This window comes from Oncorhynchus keta, chromosome 5 (assembly GCF_023373465.1).
Source record: "Oncorhynchus keta strain PuntledgeMale-10-30-2019 chromosome 5, Oket_V2, whole genome shotgun sequence".
In the NCBI taxonomy this organism is placed as follows: domain Eukaryota; kingdom Metazoa; phylum Chordata; class Actinopteri; order Salmoniformes; family Salmonidae; genus Oncorhynchus; species Oncorhynchus keta.
The window spans coordinates 27,211,520-27,235,778 of NC_068425.1; the positions used below are offsets into that span (position 1 = coordinate 27,211,520).

General features: G+C 47.5%; 2 long non-coding RNA genes across 3 annotated transcripts; both read left to right on the forward strand.

The window, feature by feature from the left end:
- The first annotated feature begins 2,705 nt into the window (after positions 1-2,705).
- On the forward strand, positions 2,706-5,158 carry LOC127930101 (uncharacterized). 2 transcript variants are annotated; one of them, XR_008136762.1, is made up of 4 exons: positions 2,706-2,794; positions 3,174-3,339; positions 4,740-4,822; positions 5,073-5,158. It is a non-coding gene; the product is annotated as an uncharacterized LOC127930101 (long non-coding RNA). The 2 variants fall into 2 exon arrangements; XR_008136763.1 differs by lacking the exons at positions 4,740-4,822; positions 5,073-5,158 and adding an exon at positions 3,492-3,586.
- Positions 5,159-8,342: 3,184 nt separating this feature from the next.
- On the forward strand, positions 8,343-9,514 carry LOC127930390 (uncharacterized). The gene is made up of 4 exons (XR_008138050.1): positions 8,343-8,737; positions 8,896-9,105; positions 9,176-9,291; positions 9,432-9,514. It is a non-coding gene; the product is annotated as an uncharacterized LOC127930390 (long non-coding RNA).
- Positions 9,515-24,259: the final 14,745 nt, after the last annotated feature.

Below are 24,259 nucleotides of genomic sequence, written 5' to 3' on the forward strand. Positions count from 1 at the left end.
TTTTCTGTATTCTTTTTTAAACTGCATTGTTGGTTAGGGGCTCGTAAGTAAGCATTTCACTGTAAGGTCTTCCTTCACCTGTTGTATCGGCGCATGTGACTGATAAGATTTGATTTGATTTTGATTTGCACACTCTGGCAGTCGCTCAACCAGCGTCATGAGGTAGTCACCTGGAATGCATTTCAATTGACAGGTGTGCCTTGTTATAAGTTATTTTGTCGAATTTCTTTCTTTCTTAATTCGTTTGACCCAATCAGTTGTGTTGTCACAACGTAGAGGTGGTATACAGAAGATAGCCCTATTTGGTAAAAGACCAAGTCCATATTGTGGCAAGAACAGCTCAAATAAGCAAAGAGAAAAGAAAGTCCATCATATATATATATATTACTTAAAGACAAAAAGAGTCACGTTGTGTGAAGGATCAGGCGCAGGAATGTGTAATAGTTTTTAAAATTTCTTTACCCAAAATTACAGCGTGCCATGTAAAGGCACGAGGACAAAGACCAAACAAACACGTAACAAAATCAGGCTTTCATGGTCGAATTGCTGCAAAACAAACACTACTAGAGGACTCCAATACTAAGAAGAGACTTGCTTGGGCCAAGAAACACGGTCAATGGTCATTGGACTGGTGGAGATCTGTCCTATGGTCTGTTGAGTCCAAATTTGAGATTTTTGGTTCCGTGTCTTTGAGAGATGCAGAATAGTAGAACAGATGATCTCTGCATGTGTGGTTCCCACCGTGAAGCATGGAGGGGGAGGTGTGATGGTGTGAAGGTGTGGGGTGCTTTGTTGGTGACACTGTCAGTGATTTATTTATTTTGAATTCATGGCACACTTAACCAGCATGGCTACCACAGCATTCTGCAGCAATACGCCATCCCATCTGGCATGCAATTAGTGGGACTATCATTTGTTTTTCAACAGGACAATGACCCAACACACCTCCAGGCTGTGTTAGGGCTATTTGACCAAGAAGGAGAGTGATAGAGTGCTGCATCAGATGACCTGGCCTCCACAATCATCCAACCTCAACCCAATTGAGATGGTTTGGGATGATTTGGACCGCAGAGTGAAGGAAAAGCAGCCAACAAGTGCTCAGCATGTCATACTGGAGTTGCCTGGAGGCCATGCAGTTATACTGGAGCTGCCTGGAGTCCATACAGTCATATTGGAGCTGCCTGGAGGCCATGCAGTCATACTGGAGCTGTCTGGAGGCCATGCAGTCATATTGGAGCTGCCTGGAGGCCATACAGTCATATTGGAGCTGTCTGGAGGCCATGCAGTTATACTGGAGCTGCCTGGAGTCCATACAGTCATACTGGAGCTGTCTGGAGGCCAAGTAGTCATACTGGAGCTGTCTGGAGGCCATACAGTCATACTGGAGCTGTCTGGAGGCCATGCAGTCATACTGGAGCTGTCTGGAGTCCATGCAGTCATACTGGAGCTGCCTGGAGGCCATACATTCATACTGGAGCTGTCTGGAGTCCATGCAGTTATACTGGAGCTTCCTGGAGGCCATACAGTCATATTGGAGCTGTCTGGAGGCCATACAGTCATACTGGAGCTGCCTGGAGGCCATACAGTCATACTGGAGCTGTCTGGAGGCCATGCAGTCATACTGGAGCTGTCTGGAGTCCATGCAGTCATACTGGAGCTGCCTGGAGGCCATACAGTCATACTGGAGCTGTCTGGAGGCCATGCAGTCATACTGGAACTGTCTGGAGTCCATGCAGTCATACGGGAGCTGCCTGGAGGCCATACAGTCATACTGGAGCTGTCTGGAGGCCATATAGACAATCAATCAATCCAATTTTCTAAAAATATTAGCACAAGAGGAATAAAATACAAAGAATGAAGCTATATTCAAGGAGTACCAGTACCATATCACTGTGCAGAGGAACAAGGTATTTGACGTAGATATGTACATGAAGGCAGGGTAAAGTGACTAGGCATCAGGATAGATAATAATAAGAATAAGGAAAAGAACAGAGTAGCAGCAGCATGTGAGTGTAAACGTGTGTGTGTGTGTGTGTGTGTGTGTGTGTGTGTGTGTGTGTGTGTGTGTGTGTGTGTGTGTGTGTGTGTGTGTGTGTGTGTGTGTGTGTGTGTGTGTGTGTGTGTGTGTGTGTGTGTGTGTGTGTGTGTGTGTGTGTGTGTGTGTGTACTGTATGTTTATGTGGCATCGGTATGCTTATGTATGTTATGTGTTTATGTGCATGTGTAGTGTATGTGAATGTGTGTTTTTTGTTGTAAGAGTGACAGTGTTGTGTGTTTGAGTGAGTGTGTATATAGTGTATATATACTGGAGCTGTCTGGAGGAAAAAACATGGCTCCTCCTCTTTCTGTCATCTCTAATCTCCCTCTTTCTCTTCTCTCCTTCTTATCTCATTTGAGGGAGACTCTCCCTTTCTTTATCTACCCTTTTTATGTCAACTTCTTACCTCTTTTTCTCTTTATTTCTAATTGTTTTACAGGGCTGTACTGTAAAAATGACTCTTCACTTAAACTCCATGGATGAATTATGAGTAACCATCACATGAAAAAACAGGTGTTGCATTGATGTCCTTACCCAGCCTTTTTTGTGTGCGAATACTGTGAAATCATGACATTTCATAAAATACAACATGAGAATTCTCAGGTTATACATTTTAGGGTGTTTATTGAAAAGTAAATCTCACCTCTTTGACAAAATCACAATTTTTATACAGGTAATAACTAATCCCTTCAGACAGGAAGACAGACAGATAGATCCAGACAGCAGACATGAAGGATGTTTCATCATCATATACAGGTAATAACTAATCCCTTCAGACAGGAAGACAGACAGATAGATCCAGACAGCAGACATGATCTCATCATCACAGGTGACAACTCCATTGTGTCCCCTCCCAGAGCGGAAGACAGACAGATGATCCAGACAACACCATGAAGGATGTCATCATCAACAGGTAATAACTAATCCCTTTAGAGAGGAAGACAGACAGATAGTCCCAGTTCCTGAAGATGTTCATCATCATACAACAGGTAATAACTAATCCCTTTAGACAGGAAGACAGACAGCAGGTCCTAATCCAGGACATGAAGGATGTCATCATCATATACAGGTCTTGATTACTAAGACAGACAGATAGATCCAGACAGTTGGCTGGATGTTTCATCATCATATACAGGTAATAACTAATCCCTTCAGACAGGAAGACAGACAGATAGATCCAGACAGCAGACATGAAGGATGTTTCATCATCATATACAGGTAATAACTAATCCCTTCAGACAGGAAGACAGACAGATAGATCCAGACAGCAGACATGAAGGATGTTTCATCATCATATACAGGTAATAACTAATCCCTTTAGACAGGAAGACAGACAGATAGATCCAGACAGCAGACATGAAGGATGTTTCATCATCATATACAGGTAATAACTAATCCCTTCAGACAGGAAGACAGACAGCAGACATGAAGGATGTTTCATCATCATATACAGGTAATAACTAATCCCTTCAGACAGGAAGACAGACAGATAGATCCAGACAGCAGACATGAAGGATGTTTCATCAGGGGGAAATTAGGTCAGGCTTGGCCACAGTTGTCATTCATCCGGGCGAGTCAAAGAATGAATGTGAACCGGGACCCTGCCAGACAGCTTATGACATCATAGTGGGTGAAGAAATAGGGCCTTTTCCTTATGACATCATAGTGGGTGAAGAAATAGGGAATGACATCATAGTGGTGAAGAGATAGGTCCTTTCCTTATGACATCATCGTCAGGGTGAAAGATAAGGCCTTTTCATAGCACATCATATCACTGCTCACTGAAGGACCTGTTCAGCCATCTTGGTGAAGAGATAAGGTTTATAGCTAACCTGCAGCCATCTTGTAAGGGCTACAGTGTGTACTTAATCCAGTGTCCGAGACAAGTGTGTGTGTGTGTGTGTGTGTGTGTGTGTGTGTGTGTGTGTGTGTGTGTGTGTGTGTGTGTGTGTGTGTGTGTGTGTGCGTGTTTTACGGAGTGTGTGTGTGGGAGTGCGTGTGTGTGCACCTCAGTGTGTCCAGGCTCTGTTTTAGTCAGGTGTACACCCAAACAAGAGGCAGCGTCATCCACACTCTGGTTTCTCAAAGTCACCTCACCACAGCGTTGAATGTTCACTGGGACATCAGCCCATCAAAACTGTTCGCTGCTCTACCCCCAATGTGAACAAACTCCCTTACTACGCCAGGACAGTGTGAGGTGCAAACCACCTTCCGGAGACACCTGAAACCCCACCTCTTCAAGGAATACCTAGGATAGGGTAAGTAAGGGTAAGTAATCCTTCTCACCCCCCTTCTCCCCCAACAAGATTTAGATGCAAGTGGCTGTTCCACTGGTTGTCATAAGGTGTATGCACCAATTTGTAAGTCGCTCTGGATAAGAGCGTCTGCTAAATGACTTAAATGTAAATGTAAATGTAAATGAAGGATGTTTCATCATCATATACAGGTAATAACTAATCCCTTTAGAGAGGAAGACAGACAGATAGATCCAGACAGCAGACATGAAGGATGTTTCATCATCATATACAGGTAATAACTAATCCCTTTAGACAGGAAGACAGACAATCCGGATTAGATCCAGACAGCAGACATGAAGGATGTTTCATCATCATATACAGGTAATAACTAATCCCTTCAGACAGGAAGACAGACAGATAGATCCAGACAGCAGACATGAAGGATGTTTCATAATCATATACAGGTAATAACTAATCCCTTCAGACAGGAAGACAGACAGATAGATCCAGACAGCAGACATGAAGGATGTTTCATCATCATATACAGGTAATAACTAAAATCCCTTCAGACAGGAAGACAGACAGATAGATCCAGACAGCAGACATGAAGGATGTTTCATCATCATATACAGGTAATAACTAATCCCTTAGACAGGAAGACAGACAGATAGATCCAGACAGCAGACATGAAGGATGTTTCATCATCATATACAGGTAATAACTAATCCCTTTAGACAGGAAGACAGACAGATAGATCCAGACAGCAGACATGAAGGATGTTTCATCATCATATACAGGTAATAACTAATCCCTTCAGACAGGAAGACAGACAGATAGATCCAGACAGCAGACATGAAGGATGTTTCATCAGGGGGAAATTAGGTCAGGCTTGGCCACAGTTGTCATTCATCATCGGGCGAGTCAAAGCATGTAAACCCACCGACAGCGATGAATGTGAACCGGGACCCTGCTCTGTGAGAGTTGGTGAAGAGATAGCGTCTTTTCCTTATGACATCATAGTGGGTGAAGAAATAGGGCCTTTTCCTTATGACATCATAGTGGGTGAAGAAATAGGGCCTTTTCCTTATGACATCATAGTGGGTGAAGAGATAGGTCCTTTTCCTTATGACATCATCGTGGGTGAAGAGATAAGGCCTTTTCATAGCAACATCACTGCTCACTGAAGGACCTCGTTGGCAGCCATCTTGGTAAGGGCTACAGTGTGTACTCTAATCCAGATGAGGTGTGTGTGTGTGTGTGTGTGTTTTAGTGTGAGTGTGTGTGCGTGTGTGTGTGTTTTAGTGCGAGTGTGTGTGTGTTTTAGTGCGAGTGTGTGTGTGTGTGTGTGTGTGTGTGTGTGCGTGTTTTAGTGCCAGTGTGTGTGTGTGTGTGTGTGTGTTTAAGTGCGTGTGTGTGTGTGTTTTAGTGCGAGTGTGTGTGTGTGTGTGTGTGTGTTTTAGTGCGAGTGTGTGTGCAAAGATGTGAACTCAAGAGGCAGGGTACACTCAACACTCGATGGTTTCTCAAAGTCACAAACTCACCGACAGCGTTGAATGTTCACTGGGACATGAATGCTATAGACAGATTGACTATCAGACCTGCCTACAGCCTACTGTGTCATAACCTGTTTTACTATGTTTTACTGTGTGTAATAGGTGCAAACCAGTAACCTGGTGCTTCTTAGTAAATATGGAAAAAATACATGTTTAAAAAGTCCCCAATATAGAATATAACGTAACACACAATCCAGATTAATAATATAATAAAATAATATATGAATTTAACATAACACACAATCCAATTACGACTTACAGTCATGTGTGCATACATTCTACACAATGGGTGGTCACCTGTACACATAAAACCCCACTACCCTGGCGTTACATAACGCCATGCTCTACCAACTGAGCCACAGAAGGACCACAAGATTACATACACCTGTACACATAAAACCCCAATATAGAATGTAACATAACACACAATCTGGATTACATACACCTGTACACATAAAACACCAATATAGAATGTAACATAACACACATCATAACACACAATCTGGATTACATACACCTGTACACATAAAAACCCAAATATAGAATGTAACATAACACACATCATAACACACAATCCAGATTACATACACCTGTACACATAAAACCCCAATATAGAATGTAACATAACACACATCATAACACACAATCCGGATTACATACACCTGTACACATAAAACACCAATATAGAATGTAACATAACACACATCATAACACACAATCTGGATTACATACTCCTGTACACATAAAACCCCAATATAGAATGTAACATAACACACATCATAACACACTATCCAGATTACATACACCTGTACACATAAAACCCCAATATAGAATATAACATAACACACATCATAACACACAATCTGGATTACATACACCTGTACACATAAAACACCAATATAGAATGTAACATAACACACATCATAACACACAATCTGGATTACATACTCCTGTACACATAAAACCCCAATATAGAATGTAACATAAACACAACATTCATAACACACTAACACACAATCCAGATTACATACACCTGTACACATAAAACCCCAATATAGAATGTAACATAACACACATCATAACACACAATCTGGATTACATACACCTGTACACATAAAACCCCAATATAGAATATAACATAACACACATCATAACACACAATCTGGATTACATACACCTGTACACATAAAACACCAATATAGAATGTAACATAACACACATCATAACACACAATCTGGATTACATACACCTGTACACATAAAACCCCAATATAGAATGTAACATAACACACATCATAACACACAATCCAGATTACATACACCTGTACACATAAAACCCCAATATAGAATGTAACATAACACACATCATAACACACAATCCGGATTACATACACCTGTACACATAAAACCCCAATATAGAATATAACATAACACACATCATAACACACAATCTGGATTACATACACCTGTACACATAAAACCCCAATATAGAATATAACATAACACACAATCCGGATTACATACACCTGTACACATAAAACCCCAATATAGAATATAACATAACACACAATCCGGATTACATACACCTGTACACATAAAACCCCAATATAGAATATAACATAACACACAATCCAGATTACATACACCTGTACACATAAAACCCCAATATAGAATGCAACATAACACACAATCCGGATTACATACACCTGTACACATAAAACCCCAATATAGAATGCAACATAACACACAATCCGGATTACATACACCTGTACACATAAAACCCCAATATAGAATGCAACATAACACACAATCCGGATTACATACACCTGTACACATAAAACCCCAATATAGAATGCAACATAACACACAATCCGGATTACATACACCTGTACACATAAAACCCCAATATAGAATGCAACATAACCACACAATCCGGATTACATACACCTGTACACATAAAACCCCAATATAGAATGTAACATAACACACAATCCGGATTACATACACCTGTACACATAAAACCCCAATATAGAATGCAACATAACACACAATCCGGATTACATACACCTGTACACATAAGCAGTGATCAAAAACATTGCTTGCTCTTTTGGGGATTTAGGATGGGTATCTGTATAGCACTTTGTGACAACTGCGGATATAAAAATGGCTTTATAAAATACATTTGACTGAACAAAGTACAGTGGGAAATCCCAAATCTAACTTGCATATAGAATGACATGTATAGATGACAACTCATAAATTGCCATCAATTTCACACACATGCTCCCGAGTGGTGCAGCGGTCTAAGGCACTGCATCTTAGTGCTTGAGGCTTCACTACAGACATCCTGGTTCGAATCCAGGCTGTATCACAGCCGGCCCGTTATTGGGAGTCCCGTAGGGCGGCGCACAATTGTCCGGGTTTGGCCGGTGTAGGCCGTCATTGTAAAGAAGAATTTGTTCTTAACTGACTTGCCTAGTTAAAGGTAAAAAAAGAAAGACTTGCCTCCTACCTTATGTTTTGGGGACATAGCAGGGTCCTGTGCAGTGTTTGGTCAGAGGTTCAGACCCAGCAAGAGGAGGAGAAGAAGAGAGAGGGAGCGGTAGGTCTTGTTCAGTGTTTGGTCAGAGGTTCAGACCCAGCAAGAGGAGGAGAAGAAGAGAGAGGGAGCGGTAGGTCTTGTTCAGTGTTTGGTCAGAGGTTCAGACCCAGCAAGAGGAGGAGAAGAAGAGAGAGGGAGCGGTAGGTCTTGTTCAGTGTTTGGTCAGAGGTTCAGACCCAGCAAGAGGAGGAGAAGAAGAGAGAGGGAGCGGTAGGTCTTGTTCAGTGTTTGGTCAGAGGTTCAGACCCAGCAAGAGGAGGAGAAGAAGAGAGAGGGAGCGGTAGGTCTTGTTCAGTGTTTGGTCAGAGGTTCAGACCCAGCAAGAGGAGGAGAAGAAAGAGAGAGGGAGACGGTAGGTCTTGTTCAGTGTTTGGTCAGAGGTTCAGACCCAGCAAGAGGAGGAGAAGAAGAGAGAGGGAGCGGTAGGTCTTGTTCAGTGTTTGGTCAAGGTTCAGACCCAGCAGAGGTTCAGACCCAGCAAGAGGAGGAGAAGAAGAGAGAGGGAGCGGTAGGTCTTGTTCAGTGTTTGGTCAGAGGTTCAGACCCAGCAAGAGGAGGAGAAGAAGAGAGAGGGAGCGGTAGGTCTTGTTCAGTGTTTGGTCAGAGGTTCAGACCCAGCAAGAGGAGGAGAAGAAGAGAGAGGGAGCGGTAGGTCTTGTTCAGTGTTTGGTCAGAGGTTCAGACCCAGCAAGAGGAGGAGAAGAAGAGAGAGGGAGCGTTAGGTCCTGTTCAGTGTTTGGTCAGAGGTTCAGACCCAGCAAGAGGAGGAGAAGAAGAGAGAGGGAGCGGTAGGTCTTGTTCAGTGTTTGGTCAGAGGTTCAGACCCAGCAAGAGGAGGAGAAGAAGAGAGAGGGAGCGGTAGGTCTTGTTCAGTGTTTGGTGAGAGGTTCAGACCCAGCAAGAGGAGGAGAAGAAGAGAGAGGGAGCGGTAGGTCTTGTTCAGTGTTTGGTCAGAGGTTCAGACCCAGCAAGAGGAGGAGAAGAAGAGAGAGGGAGCGTTAGGTCTTGTTCAGTGTTTGGTCAGAGGTTCAGACCCAGCAAGAGGAGGAGAAGAAGAGAGAGGGAGCGGTAGGTCTTGTTCAGTGTTTTGAGGTTGCTGTGCTGCTGAGTGAGGTATAGCATAGCCGCTGTGGGGTTGATCATCTGTATGTGGGGGAGGGGAGAGCGAGTTAAGGGTGAGGGGGGTCACCGGGGTAGAGAGAAAGTGGGGGGGAAGGAGAGGAGGAATGGTTGGAAGGAGTAGAGGTAGGGAGGGAGGGAGGGAAAAAGTCTGGGCAGGGGGGTGTTGATCGATTCCAGGCTTGGCGTTTCCAGACAGGCTGAATGGTCAGAGGTCACCTGGTCTCATTTCCTATGAAAGAGAGGTTGTGTGTGTCTGTCTGGTTTGGCCATGCGTGTGTTTGTCTGTCTGCTCCCGCACTCCTCCTGCATGGGGCTGGGCTGGCTGCTCACATAACAAGATCACATGGACATACCGCCAGCAACAAACATCTAAATAGATACTAACACCCATGCACACCCCCACTTACACACACAGCTGTATCCTATACACTTATTAAAACCCACGTTATACATGTATAATTACCCACAGACATAAACATATACATATATCCAAAACATCTAGGCTATTTATATATTTGCACACATAAACAAACACACATGCATATATTGGTAGGCTACATATATACAGGGCTGGAAGTAAAATGTTTTAGCCACTTGTCTAACACACACATTTATTGTACTATCCTTGTGGGGACCAAACAATTGATTCCTATTCAAAATCCTATGTTCCCTAACTCGAGACCTAACCCCTAACCCTTATTTCTAGCCCTATTCTTAACCTTAACCCTAAACCTAACCCCTAAACCTAAAAAAACATTTTTCTTGTGGGGACTGGCCAAATGTCTGAATTGTACTTGTTTAACTATCCTTGTGAAGGTTTCTGGTCCCAGACTTCTGGTCCACACAAGGATAGGAAAACCAAACCACACAAATTGCAGACAGAGAGAGCATGCTAATTGCACCCACACAGACAGTGATGGAGTGGGGACACTTAACACTCCACTGTTAGCACAACTCTCTGCTAACAACAACCAAAATAAACATTTAGCATCGACCCTCACACACCCTCACACGCAAACACTTATGTACGCACACACACACAGAGCGAAGGGGAAGCCAGGGTTTTACTCGGTCTCTGTCTGATGTTGCTGAACTGCTATGTCAGGGTCAGTGAATTGGTGTGTGTGTGTGTGTGAGATGCGTGTGTATATATGTGAATGAGAAGACAGATTACAGCCCTTGATGATGGTCTCTGTCTCAGCATTGTGGTGGCTGGAGTGTGAAGTGAGGAAGAGTGGGGGAGGGTCTGAGAGGAAGGATAGGGTCATGACCAACCCCCGTCCCCACTTCTCCTCCCACCTGGGACTTGAACCCATGACCCTATAGTGAATGAGTTCAAGGGAGCCACCGCCATTACTGTGAACTGTGTGTGGGTGTGTGTCTGTGTTTCACATGAAGCTTCTGTGTGTTACATACTTGCATAGTCATTTTCAACACAGTCACTAAGTCTGCGTTTACTTTTGTTAGTGTGTGTGCGTATGCGTGCGTGTGTGTGTGTGTGCGTGCACGCGCACCAGTCCCAATTGAAGTGAATGGCAATTGCATTAAAGTATTGATCCAGTCTGGGGCAGGTAGACACAGACTCAGTCACCCAGACGAGGGGGAAGGTCCATCACCATTCCCATTACCTCTGACATCTTCATCAATAACCCTCACAACACACACGTTAATGTATTATGCCTAACACTCTAAAACAGACACATTCAGTGGCAGGGATTCAATTAGTACTATCAAACCGACATGGGTAAGACGACAACATGCACTGTCACTACTATCATACTATCATATAACAAACACTCTGAGGTGTGAATGGAAATCACTCACCACAAATAAATTCACTCGCTGGAACTCATACTATTGTGAAAATGTTCTCCATGCATGACTACATAGATGCATATTAAAACACGAGCCATGCAAGCCTCCATTAAATAGCCCCCAGTAGCTGCATCATGCATTCCTGTCCAAGCAGCCCTTGACACATTTGTCACATCATATTTATGTCTGGTTGTAAGAAACTCTTCCATAGGATGACAATGCACTCAGATGTTATATCCAGATCTATGAAAGTGCTATGTCCTTCCTTACAACATGAAGATATACTTTATATACAACATTACAAGCAGGATATAAAAATAGTAAATGACTGTAATGATTTAAGATAGATTGCAGGTAGAATGCACTTACCCTCTGTCCTCCTGTGTCCAGCCCCGACACATGCAGCCAGACACTCTGTCTCTCTCTCCTCCTCTCTGCCCCCTCCGTACGCCAAGCCCTGTTTCTCTCCCTCGCCCCGCATTCCTCTATCTCTGTCTTCAATCCCTTCCTTTAGCCCCTCTCCTTTACATCCTCTATTCTCCCCGTTTGCAAACTCTGCCCTCTCTTTCTCTCACTCTATTTCTCTCTCTCTATTCTCACTCATCCGTCTCCTTCACCCCCCCAGTGCCTCTCCCTGTTTTGTATTTCCTTCCTTCCCCTCCCCGGTCTATCACTCTTTCTCTCTCCTTCTTCACCTCTCCAATGTCTTCTTCCTGCTGCTGTAAACTTAACTGCAGACTGTCTGGTGTTTCCATGCCTATGTGTGTGTGTCCTGTCTGTCTGTCTGTCTGTCTGTCTGTCTGTCTGTGAGAGAGAGAGAGAGAGAGAGAGAGAGAGAGAGAGAGAGAGAGAGAGAGAGAGAGAGAGAGAGAGAGAGAGAGAGAGAGAGAGTGGGAAGTGCAAACCAGGACATGCAGCCTGTGTCAGTTTGAATGAATATTGTGCACGCTCCGCTTCTCCCTATACCCCCTCTCTGCCCCTCCTCCACCCTGTCTCTCTCTCCCTCTCGTGTGTGCTTGCATCCTCTCTCTCCCTCTCATGTGTGCTTGCATCCTCTCTCTCCCTCTCATGTGTGCTTGCATCCCCTCTCTCCCTCTCGTGTGTGCTTGCATCCTCTCTCTCCCTCTCATGTGTGCTTGCATCCTCTCTCTCCCTCTCGTGTGTGCTTGCATCCTCTCTCTCCCTCTCATGTGTGCTTGCATCCTCTCTCTCCCTCTCGTGTGTGCTTGCATCCTCTCTCTCCCTCTCGTGTGTGCTTGCATCCCCTCTCTCCCTCTCGTGTGTGCTTGCATCCCCTCTCTCCCTCTCGTGTGTGCTTGCATCCTCTCTCTCCCTCTCGTGTGTGCTTGCATCCCTCTCTCCCTCTCGTGTGTGCTTGCATCCCCCTCTCCCTCTCGTGTGTGCTTGCATCCCCTCTCTCCCTCTCGTGTGTGCTTGCATCCTCTCTCTCCCTCTCGTGTGTGCTTGCATCCTCTCTCTCCCTCTCGTGTGTGCTTGCATCCTCTCTCTCCCTCTCGTGTGTGCTTGCATCCTCTCTCTCCCTCTCGTGTGTGCTTGCATCCCCTCTCTCCCTCTCGTGTGTGCTTGCATCCTCTCTCTCCCTCTCGTGTGTGCTTGCATCCTCTCTCTCCCTCTCGTGTGTGCTTGCATCCTCTCTCTCCCTCTCGTGTGTGCTTGCATCCTCTCTCTCCCTCTCGTGTGTGCTTGCATCCTCTCTCTCCCTCTCGTGTGTGCTTGCATCCTCTCTCTCCCTCTCGTGTGTGCTTGCCTCCTCTCTCTCCCTCTCGTGTGTGCTTGCATCCTCTCTCTCCCTCTCGTGTGTGCTTGCATCCTCTCTCTCCCTCTCGTGTGTGCTTGCATCCTCTCTCTCCCTCGCGTGTGTGCTTGCATCCTCTCTCTCCCTCTCGTGTGTGCTTGCATCCTCTCTCTCCCTCTCGTGTGTGCTTGCATCCTCTCTCTCCCTCGCGTGTGTGCTTGCATCCTCTCTCTCCCTCTCGTGTGTGTGCTTGCATCCTCTCTCTCCCTCTTGTGTGTGCTTGCATCCCCTCTCTCCCTCTCGTGTGTGCTTGCATCCTCTCTCTCCCTCTCGTGTGTGCTTGCATCCTCTCTCTCCCTCTCGTGTGTGCTTGCCTCCTCTCTCTCCCTCTCGTGTGTGCTTGCATCCTCTCTCTCCCTCTCGTGTGTGCTTGCATCCTCTCTCTCCTTCTCGTGTGTGCTTGCATCCTCTCTCTCCCTCTCGTGTGTGCTTGCATCCTCTCTCTCCCTCTCGTGTGTGCTTGCATCCTCTCTCTCCCTCTCGTGTGTGCTTGCATCCTCTTTCTCCCTCTCGTGTGTGCTTGCATCCTCTCTCTCCCTCTCGTGTGTGCTTGCATCCTCTCTCTCCCTCTCGTGTGTGCTTGCATCCTCTCTCTCCCTCTCGTGTGTGCTTGCATCCTCTCTCTCCCTCTCGTGTGTGCTTGCATCCTCTTTCTCCCTCTCGTGTGTGCTTGCATCCCCTCCCTCTCGTGTGTGCTTGCATCCCTCTCTCCCTCTCGTGTGTTGCATCCTCTCTCTCCCTCTCGTGTTTGCTTGCACCCTCTCTCTCCCTCTCGTGTGTGCTTGCATCCTCTCTCCTTCTCTGTGCTTGCATCCTCTCTCTCCCTCTCGTGTGTGCTTGCCTCCTCTCTCTCCCTCTCGTGTGTGCTTGCATCCTCTCTCTCCCTCGCGTGTGTGCTTGCATCCTCTCTCTCCCTCTCGTGTGTGCTTGCATCCTCTCTCTCCCTCTCGTGTGTGCTTGCATCCCCTCCCTCTCGTGTGTGCTTGCATCCTCTCTCTCCCTCTCGTGTGTGCTTGCATCCCCTCTCTCCCTCTCGTGTGTGCTTGCATCCCTCTCTCCCTCTCGTGTGTGCTTGCATCCCTCTCTCCCTCTCGTGTGTGCTTGCATCCCTCTCTCCCTCTCGTGTGTGCTTGCCTCCTCTCTCTCCCTCTCGTGTGTGCTTGCATCCTCTCTCTCCCTCTCCTGTGTGCTTGCATCCTCTCTCTCCCTCTCCTGTGTGCTTGCATCCTCTCTCTCCCTCTCGTGTGTGCTTGCATCCTCTCTCCCTCTCGTGTGTGCTTGCCTCCTCTCTCTCCCTCTCGTGTGTGCTTGCCTCCCTCTCTCCCTCTCGTGTGTGCTTGCTCCTCTCTCTCCCTCTCGTGTGTGCTTGCCTCCTCTCTCTCCCTCTCGTGTGTGCTTGCATCCCTCTCTCCCTCTCGTGTGTGCTTGCATCCTCTCTCTCCTTCTCGTGTGTGCTTGCATCCTCTCTCTCCCTCTCGTGTGTGCTTGCCTCCTCTCTCTCCCTCTCATGTGTGCTTGCATCCTCTCTCTCCCTCGCGTGTGTGCTTGCATCCTCTCTCTCCCTCTCGTGTGTGCTTGCATCCCTCTCTCCCTCTCGTGTGTGCTTGCCTCCTCTCTCTCCCTCTCGTGTGTGCTTGCATCCTCTCTCTCCCTCTCGTGTGTGCTTGCATCCTCTCTCTCCCTCTCGTGTGTGCTTGCATCCTCTCTCTCCCTCTCGTGTGTGCTTGCATCCTCTCTCTCCCTCTCGTGTGTTCTTGCATCCTCTTTCTCCCTCTCGTGTGTGCTTGCATCCCCTCCCTCTCGTGTGTGCTTGCATCCTCTCTCTCCCTCTCGTGTGTGCTTGCATCCCCTCTCTCCCTCTCGTGTGTGCTTGCATCCTCTCTCTCCCTCTCGTGTGTGCTTGCATCCTCTCTCTCCCTCTCGTGTGTGCTTGCATCCTCTCTCTCCCTCTCGTGTGTGCTTGCCTCCTCTCTCTCCCTCTCGTGTGTGCTTGCATCCTCTCTCTCCCTCTCGTGTGTGCTTGCATCCTCTCTCTCCCTCTCGTGTGTGCTTGCATCCTCTCTCTCCCTCTCCTGTGTGCTTGCATCCTCTCTCTCCCTCTCGTGTGTGCTTGCATCCTCTCTCTCCCTCTCGTGTGTGCTTGCCTCCTCTCTCTCCCTCTCGTGTGTGCTTGCATCCTCTCTCTCCCTCTCGTGTGTGCTTGCATCCTCTCTCTCCCTCTCGTGTGTGCTTGCATCCTCTCTCTCCCTCTCGTGTGTGCTTGCATCCTCTCTCTCCCTCTCGTGTGTGCTTGCATCCTCTCTCTCCCTCTCGTGTGTGCTTGCATCCTCTCTCTCCCTCTCGTGTGTGCTTGCCTCCTCTCTCTCCCTCTCGTGTGTGCTTGCATCCTCTCTCTCCCTCTCCTGTGTGCTTGCATCCTCTCTCTCCCTCTCGTGTGTGCTTGCATCCTCTCTCTCCCTCTCGTGTGTGCTTGCATCCTCTCTCTCCCTCTCGTGTGTGCTTGCCTCCTCTCTCTCCCTCTCGTGTGTGCTTGCCTCCTCTCTCTCCCTCTCGTGTGTGCTTGCATCCTCTCTCTCCCTCTCGTGTGTGCTTGCATCCTCTCTCTCCCTCTCCTGTGTGCTTGCATCCTCTCTCTCCCTCTCGTGTGTGCTTGCATCCTCTCTCTCCCTCTCGTGTGTGCTTGCATCCTCTCTCCCTCTCGTGTGTGCTTGCATCCTCTCTCTCCCTCTCGTGTGTGCTTGCCTCCTCTCTCTCCCTCTCCTGTGTGCTTGCATCCTCTCTCTCCCTCTCGTGTGTGCTTGCCTCCTCTCTCTCCCTCTCGTGTGTGCTTGCATCCTCTCTCTCCCTCGCGTGTGTGCTTGCATCCTCTCTCTCCCTCTCGTGTGTGCTTGCCTCCTCTCTCTCCCTCTCGTGTGTGCTTGCATCCTCTCTCCCTCGCGTGTGTGCTTGCATCCTCTCTCTCCCTCTCGTGTGTGCTTGCATCCTCTCTCTCCCTCTCGTGTGTGCTTGCATCCTCTCTCTCCCTCTCGTGTGTGCTTTCATCCCCTCTCTCCCTCTCGTGTGTGCTTGCATCCTCTCTCTCCCTCTCGTGTGTGCTTGCATCCTCTCTCTCCCTCTCGTGTGTGCTTGCATCCCCTCCCTCTCGTGTGTGCTTGCATCCTCTCTCTCCCTCTCATGTGTGCTTGCATCCCCCTCCCTCTCGTGTGTGCTTGCATCCTCTCTCTCCCTCTCGTGTGTGCTTGCATCCCTCTCTCCCTCTCGTGTGTGCTTGCATCCTCTCTCTCCCTCTCGTGTGTGCTTGCAGCCTCTCTCTCCCTCTCGTGTGTGCTTGCATCCTCTCTCCCTCTCGTGTGTGCTTGCATCCTCTCTCTCCCTCTCGTGTGTGCTTGCATCCCCTCCCTCTCGTGTGTGCTTGCATCCTCTCTCTCCCTCTCGTGTGTGCTTGCATCCCCTCTCTCCCTCTCGTGTGTGCTTGCATCCTCTCTCTCCCTCTCGTGTGTGCTTGCAGCTCTCTCTCTCCCTCTCGTGTGTGCTTGCATCCTCTTTCTCCCTCTCGTGTGTGCTTGCATCCTCTCTCTCCCTCTCGTGTGTGCTTGCATCCTCTCTCTCCCTCTCGTGTGTGCTTGCATCCTCTCTCTCCCTCTCGTGTGTGCTTGCATCCTCTCTCTCCCTCTCGTGTGCTTGCATCCTCTCTCTCCCTCTCGTGTGTGCTTGCATCCCCTCCCTCTCGTGTGTGCTTGCATCCTCTCTCTCCCTCTCGTGTGTGCTTGCATCCCTCTCTCCCTCTCGTGTGTGCTTGCATCCTCTCTCTCCCTCTCGTGTGTGCTTGCATCCTCTCTCTCCCTCTCGTGTGTGCTTGCATCCTCTCTCTCCCTCTCGTGTGTGCTTGCATCCTCTCTCTCCCTCTCGTGTGTGCTTGCATCCTCTCTCTCCCTCTCGTGTGTGCTTGCATCCTCTCTCTCCCTCTCGTGTGTGCTTGCATCCTCTCTCTCCCACCTTCAAAAATGTTCACACTCCATTTATATTTATACACGTGCCACCCTTAATCCCTGTCATTCCACTATCTTTATTCTTTCTTTCTTTTTCTTGCACACACACACACACACACACACACACACACACACACACACACACACACACACACACACACACACACACACACACACACACACACACACACACACACACACAGTATTTATTAACCCCCTTTGTATAATACTATCATGTAAATACTGCTCTATTCCAAGTCTTTTGTAACTGAAAGACTATAGACTCACAGGCATGTCATTATTTATTGGGAGACATTTGGAGCTATGGTGTTTCCTTTTGTAGTCGTACTACTTTGATAAAGAAACTAAAACAAATCTAAATTTAGCCATGTGCCAAAAAATGGCAAGTGAAACAAAAAATACTGTTACTTGTGTTTTGCATCTTCCAGAGAGTTTGGATGGATGCATTGGTTCACATTTTATGAATGTAATTTGCATGAAATAAAACTAACCAAATAAAAAATAAGCGTGCTGTTTGTGGGATAAACCTAAAAACCGAACAATTCCCCTGCGTTATTGATAAACCATTCCTCCAATATCATTGTTCCTCTACTCTTCCTCCTGCTCTCTACCCCTCTCTCCATCATCTGCTCTCCTTCCTTAGTTACATATTGATTAGTTAGTGTGTATGGGGCTGGTGCTGCTGTGCTCATTGAGGCCAACATGGTGGCCAGACAATCACCTAAAGAATTATGTGAAAAAGATATGGGACAACAATGCCAACATTCTCCGGAGACTATTCCTGTACTGATGAGTGGAACTGGATAAGAGCTTTTCCTTGTTCCAGTGTCTCTCAACCTTGGGCCATGCGGGACTGGACATGATATTGCTGTTCCTTCTTTGTGGACCACTTACATTGCAACAAACACTTGAGAGTTCACTAAATCTGTATAAGATAACAATCTGGCAAACCAAAAGAGCAGCAGAAGAACATCGCTTTAGTCTATGACATCATGGTTGTCTTCTCCCGATCCATGTATAGAATATGAGGCTGAATATCCTGTACGTCTGGTCCTGTCCTAATCCTATAGATCTGCAACTTGGACTGAGGGGTAGGCGTAACATAGTAAATGAAAATCCGGGCCACTGAAATTAGTATGATATGTTATGTTTGGTATTGTCACGGATCCCTCCGGAACTTTCATTACGCACACCTGTCCCCTATTTCTACTGATTAGTACTTGTATAAGTTTGCCCTTTGGTTCCCATTGGGCTGTCCATTATTGTTACTATGTCCGTTGGTGCGTGTGAGTACCTGCGCTGTGTGTTTTGGCCTTCATGCCATTGTGGATTGTGCAGATGATTACGGGTCTTGTCCAGTGTGTTAATTATTGTGCGCGTGTGTTATTTATTAGAGGTACTCCTCTCTCTTTTGTTTGGTTTCAACCCTGTGTTTTTGTTACGTGTTTGTTTGGTCGTCGTCCCCGTGCCTTTACACGGTATGCCATAATTTGGGGCTTAATAAAAAAAATATATTACGCGTTCCTGTGTCTGTCTCCCGAATCATTTATGCTAATGTGACAGGTATGGTATGTATTCCTTTGTGAATGTCCATCATCCATTTTTTATGATATGTTACAAATGACAATTTGTATGATATATTATGAATTAAAATTAATATGACAAACCCAAAATGGTTTTCCAGTAGATTATTATTGTTCAAAAATGGCCTTTTTGCCTTTATACAGATTACAACTTCTCAATTCCTACTAATTGAAAATGAAATTTTGTTTAAAGTATCGCCCTTTCTTAAAACCTGTTGAAGCCAGGGGTTCCCCTCAGGGAACGCCACCCCCCCCCCACGTTCAGCTGAAAGCCATACAATTTCAGTTTTATCCTCCAGATGGTAGAGGGGTTAACACAAATTTAAACTCAGCAAATTCTATGCTAGCTTTGAGGCAAGCAACATTGAGGCATGCATGAGAGCATCAGCTGTTCCAGTTTGACTGTGTGATCACGCTCTCCGTAGCCGACGTGAGTAAGAACTTTAAACAGGTCAACATACACAAGGCTGCGGGGCCAGACGGATTACCAGGACGTGTGCTCCGGGCATGTGCTGACCAACTGGCAGGTGTCTTCACTGACATTTTCAACATGTCCCTGATTAAATCTATAACACCAACATGTTTCAAGCAGACCACCATAGTCCCTGTGCCCAAGAACACAAAGGCAACCTACCTAAATGACTACAGATCCGTAGCACTCACGTCCGTAGCCATGAAGTGCTTTAAAAGGTTGGTAATGGCTCACATCAACACCATTATCCCAGAAACCCTAGACCCACTCCAATTTGCATACCACCCAAACAGATCCACAGATGATAGAATCCCTATTGCACTCCACACTGCCCTTTCCCACCTGGACAAAAGGAACACATACGTGAGAATGCTATTCATTGACTCCAGCTCAGCGTTCAACACCATAGTACCCTCAAAGCTCATGACTAAGTTAAGGATCCTGGGACTAAACACCTCCCTCTGCAACTGGATCCTGGACTTTCTGACGGGCCACCCCCAGGTGGTGAGGGTCGGTAGCAACCCATCTGCCACGCTGATCCTCAACACTGGAGCTCCCCAGGGGTGTGTGCTCAGTCCCCTCCTGTACTCCCTGTTCACTCATGACTGCATGGCCAGGCATGACTCCAACACCATCATTAAGTTAGCAGACGACACAACAGTGGTAGGCCTGATCACAGACAACGACGAGACAGCATATAGGGAGGAGGTCAGAGACCTGGCCGGGTGGTGCCAGAATACCAACCTATCCCTCAATGTAACCAAGACTAAGGAGATTATTGTGGACTACAGGAAAAGGAGGACCGAGCATGCCCCAATTCTCATCGACGGGCTGTAGTGGACAGGTTGAGAGCTTCAAGTTCCTTGGTGTCCACATCAACAACAAACTGGAATGGTCCAAACACACCAAGACAGTCATGAAGAGGGCACGACAAAGCTTATTCCCCCTCAGGAAACTAAAAAGATTTGGCATGGGTCCTGAGATCCTCAAAAGGTTCTACAGCTGCAACATCGAGAGCATCCTGACTGGTTGCATAACTGCCTGGTATGGCAACTGCTCGGCCTCTGACCGCAAGGCACTACAGAGGGTAGTGCGTACGGCGCAGTACATTCCTGGGGCTAAGCTGCCTGCCATCCAGGACCTCTAAACCAGGCGGTGTCAGAGGAAGGCCCTAAAAATTGTTAAAGACCCCAGCCATAGACTGTTCTCTCTACTATTGCATGGCAAGCGGTACCGGAGTGCCAAGTCTTGGACAAAAAGGCTTCTCAACAGTTTTTACCCCCAAGCCATAAGACTCCTGAACAGGTAATCAAATGGCTACCCAGACTATTTGCATTGTGTGTCCTCCCCACCCCTCTTTTTACGCTGCTGCTACTCTGTTTATCATATATGAATAGTCACTTTAACTATACACTCATGTACATACTACCTAAATTGGGCAGACCAACCAGTGCTCCGAGACAGTGGCTAACCGGGCTATCTACATTGTGTCCCACCACCCACCACCCGCCAAACCCCTCTTTTACGCTACTGCTACTCTCTGTTCATCATATATGCATAGTCACTTTAACCATATCTACATGTACATACTACTTCAATCAGCCTGACTAACCGGTGTCTGTATGTAGCCTCGCTACTGTTATAGCCTCGCTACTGTATATAGCCTCACTACTGTATATAGCCTCGCTACTGTATATAGCCTCGCTACTGTATATAGCCTCACTACTGTATATGGCCTGTCTTTTTACTGTTGTTTTATTTCTTTACGTACCTATTGTTCACCTAATAGCTTTTATGCACTATTGGTTAGAGCCTGTAAGTAAGCATTTCACTGTGCATTTCACTACACCAGTTGTATTCAGCGCACTTGACAAATAACCTTTGATTTGATTTGAAGAAATGTCCTCTCACTGTCAACTGCGTTTATTTTCAGCAAACTTAACATGTGTAAATATTTGTATGAACATAACAGATTCACCAACTGAGACATAAAACTGAACAGGTTCCACAGACATGTGACTAAAAGAAATAAACCAAACGTAACATATCATACTAATTTGAGTGTCCCAGATGTTCCTTTACTATGTAATGTCCAGTCTATGAGACCAGCCTGATTGACAAGCAGTGGTCATCTGCTGATAGACCACACAAACTGACAATGACAACACTGACCCCTCTGGTAGAGAGAATGACCATCAGCAGTCAATGGAGGAGAGAGGGATGGGGTTGGGAGTCACGGTCGAAAGGGAGCACAGGGGAAAGGGGATTGAGAGACAGCTGGGTGGAAGGATGTGAGGAGGGGAAAGGGGATTGAGAGACAGCTGGGTGGAAGGATGTGAGGAGGGGAAAGGGGATTGAGAGACGGCTGGGTGGAAGGATGTGAGGAGGGGAAAGGGGATTGAGAGACGGCTGGGTGGAAGGATGAGAGGAGGGGAAAGGGGATTGAGAGACGGCTGGGTGGAAGGATGAGAGGAGGGGAAAGGGGATTGAGAGACGGCTGGGTGGAAGGATGTGAGGGGGAAAGGGGATTGAGAGACGGCTGGGTGGAAGGATGTGAGGGGGAAAGGGGATTGAGAGACGGCTGGCTGGAAGGTGAGGGGGGAAAGGGGGAAGGATGTGAGGGGGGAAAGGGGATTGAGAGACGGCTGGGTGGAAGGATGTGAGGATGGGAAAGGGGATTGAGAGACGGCTGGGTGGAAGGATGTGAGGGGAGGGGAAAGGGGATTGAGAGACGGCTGGGTGGAAGGATGTGAGGAGGGGAAAGGGGATTGAGAGACGGCTGGGTGGAAGGATGTGAGGAGGGGAAAGGGGATTGAGAGACGGCTGGGTGGAAGGATGTGAGGAGGGGAAAGGGGATTGAGAGACGGCTGGGTGGAAGGATGTGGGAGGGGAAAGGGGGAGACGGCTGGGTGGAAGGATTGAAAGGGGATTGAGAGACGGCTGGGTGGAAGGATGTGAGGAGGGGAAAGGGGATTGAGAGACGGCTGGGTGGAAGGATGTGAGGAGGGGAAAGGGGATTGAGAGACGGCTGGGTGGAAGGATGTGAGGAGGGGAAAGGGGATTGAGAGACGGCTGGGTGGAAGGATGTGAGGAGGGGAAAGGGGATTGAGAGACGGCTGGGTGGAAGGATGTGAGGAGGGGAAAGGGGATTGAGAGACGGCTGGGTGGAAGGATGTGAGGAGGTGGAAGGATGTGAGGAGGGAAAAGGGGATTGAGAGACGGCCGGGTGGAAGGATGTGAGGAGGGGAAAGGGGATTGAGAGACGGCCGGTGTTGAAGGATGTGAGGAGGGGAAAGGGGATTGAGAGACGGCTGGTGTGAAGGATGTGAGGAGGGGAAAGGGGATTGAGAGACGGCTGGGTGGAAGGATGTGAGGAGGGGAAAGGGGATTGAGAGACGGCTGGGTGGAAGGATGTGAGGAGGGGAAAGGGGATTGAGAGACGGCTGGGTGGAAGGATGTGAGGAGGGGAAAGGGGATTGAGAGACGGCTGGGTGGAAGGATGTGAGGAGGGGAAAGGGGATTGAGAGACGGCTGGGTGGAAGGATGTGAGGAGGGGAAAGGGGATTGAGAGACGGCTGGGTGGAAGGATGTGAGGAGGGGAAAGGGGATTGAGAGACGGCTGGGTGGAAGGATGTGAGGAGGGGAAAGGGGATTGAGAGACGGCTGGGTGGAAGGATGTGAGGAGGGGAAAGGGGATTGAGAGACGGCTGGGTGGAAGGATGTGAGAGACGGCTGGGTGGAAGGATGTGAGGAGGGGAAAGGGGATTGAGAGACGGCTGGGTGGAAGGATGTGAGGAGGGGAAAGGGGATTGAGAGACGGCTGGGTAGAAGGATGTGAGGAGGGGAAAGGGGATTGAGAGACGGCTGGGTAGAAGGATGTGAGGAGGGGAAAGGGGATTGAGAGACGGCTGGGTGGAAGGATGTGAGGAGGGGAAAGGGGATTGAGAGACGGCTGGGTAGAAGGATGTGAGGAGGGGAAAGGGGATTGAGAGACGGCTGGGTAGAAGGATGTGAGATAATAGAGTGGTGATGGATGACAGGAATTCCACGCTGATTTAAACAGTTTTACCCATTTATGTCTTAAAGGAGATTGTAGACTGGTATTATCACTGCCTATATTGACTTGACCATAGAAATAGAATCTCATTCTAGTTCTGTGGACTTGACACATAAACAGAGTGTATGAGTACCTGCATCCATCCAAAAACAAGACTGTTTGGTTTGAATCATTTGTATTATTCATGAGCATTAGGTTTGACAAGGGGTTTTGAACCATAAAATATGAATCCTCCAACTAAGGCAGTTCTGATCCAGAACACCTGCCTCTCGTAGGTGACATTCGACCGTCCTCACCAGTGGTTTGTAAATGACAATTGTTTCACCTCTTGACCCCTTTGGGCTCCGGAGTGGCACAGCGGTCGAAGGCACTGCATCTCAGTGCTAGAGGCGTCACTGCAGTCCCTGGTTTGAATCCAGGCTGGATCATATCCGGACATGACTGGGAGTCCCATAGGGCGGCGCACAATTGGCCCAGCGTCGTCTGGGTTTGGCCGGGGTAGGCCGTCATTGTAAATAAGAATGTGTTCTTAACTGACTTGTCTAGTTAAAAAAAAGGGTCAGTTTCAGGTTTGTCTTTGGTTCCATCCTGGGGTTGGGTTACAAAGAATCTGGACCTCAGGGTCGAGATCCAAAAGGGGGCAAACTTCAGGGCAGGCCCTCAGTCACCTTTTGAAACTCGTACTCTGATAACTGCTGCCTTTTTTAGTGTGTATGTTTCTCTGAGTATTTGCAAGTAGCCATCATCCAGATACAATAATGTTGCTGAGCTGCTCAGAGATATCATGCACATCTGGCATGCGCTGAGTGAGATGTAGGCTGCATATAGGTCTAGACATGTTTGAGTACGTTTGAGTCTAGTTCTGTTTGCGCATGTTTGAGAGTCTAGTTCTGTTTGCGCATGTTTGAGAGTCTAGTTCTGTTTGAGAATGTTTGAGAGTCTAGTTCTGTTTGAG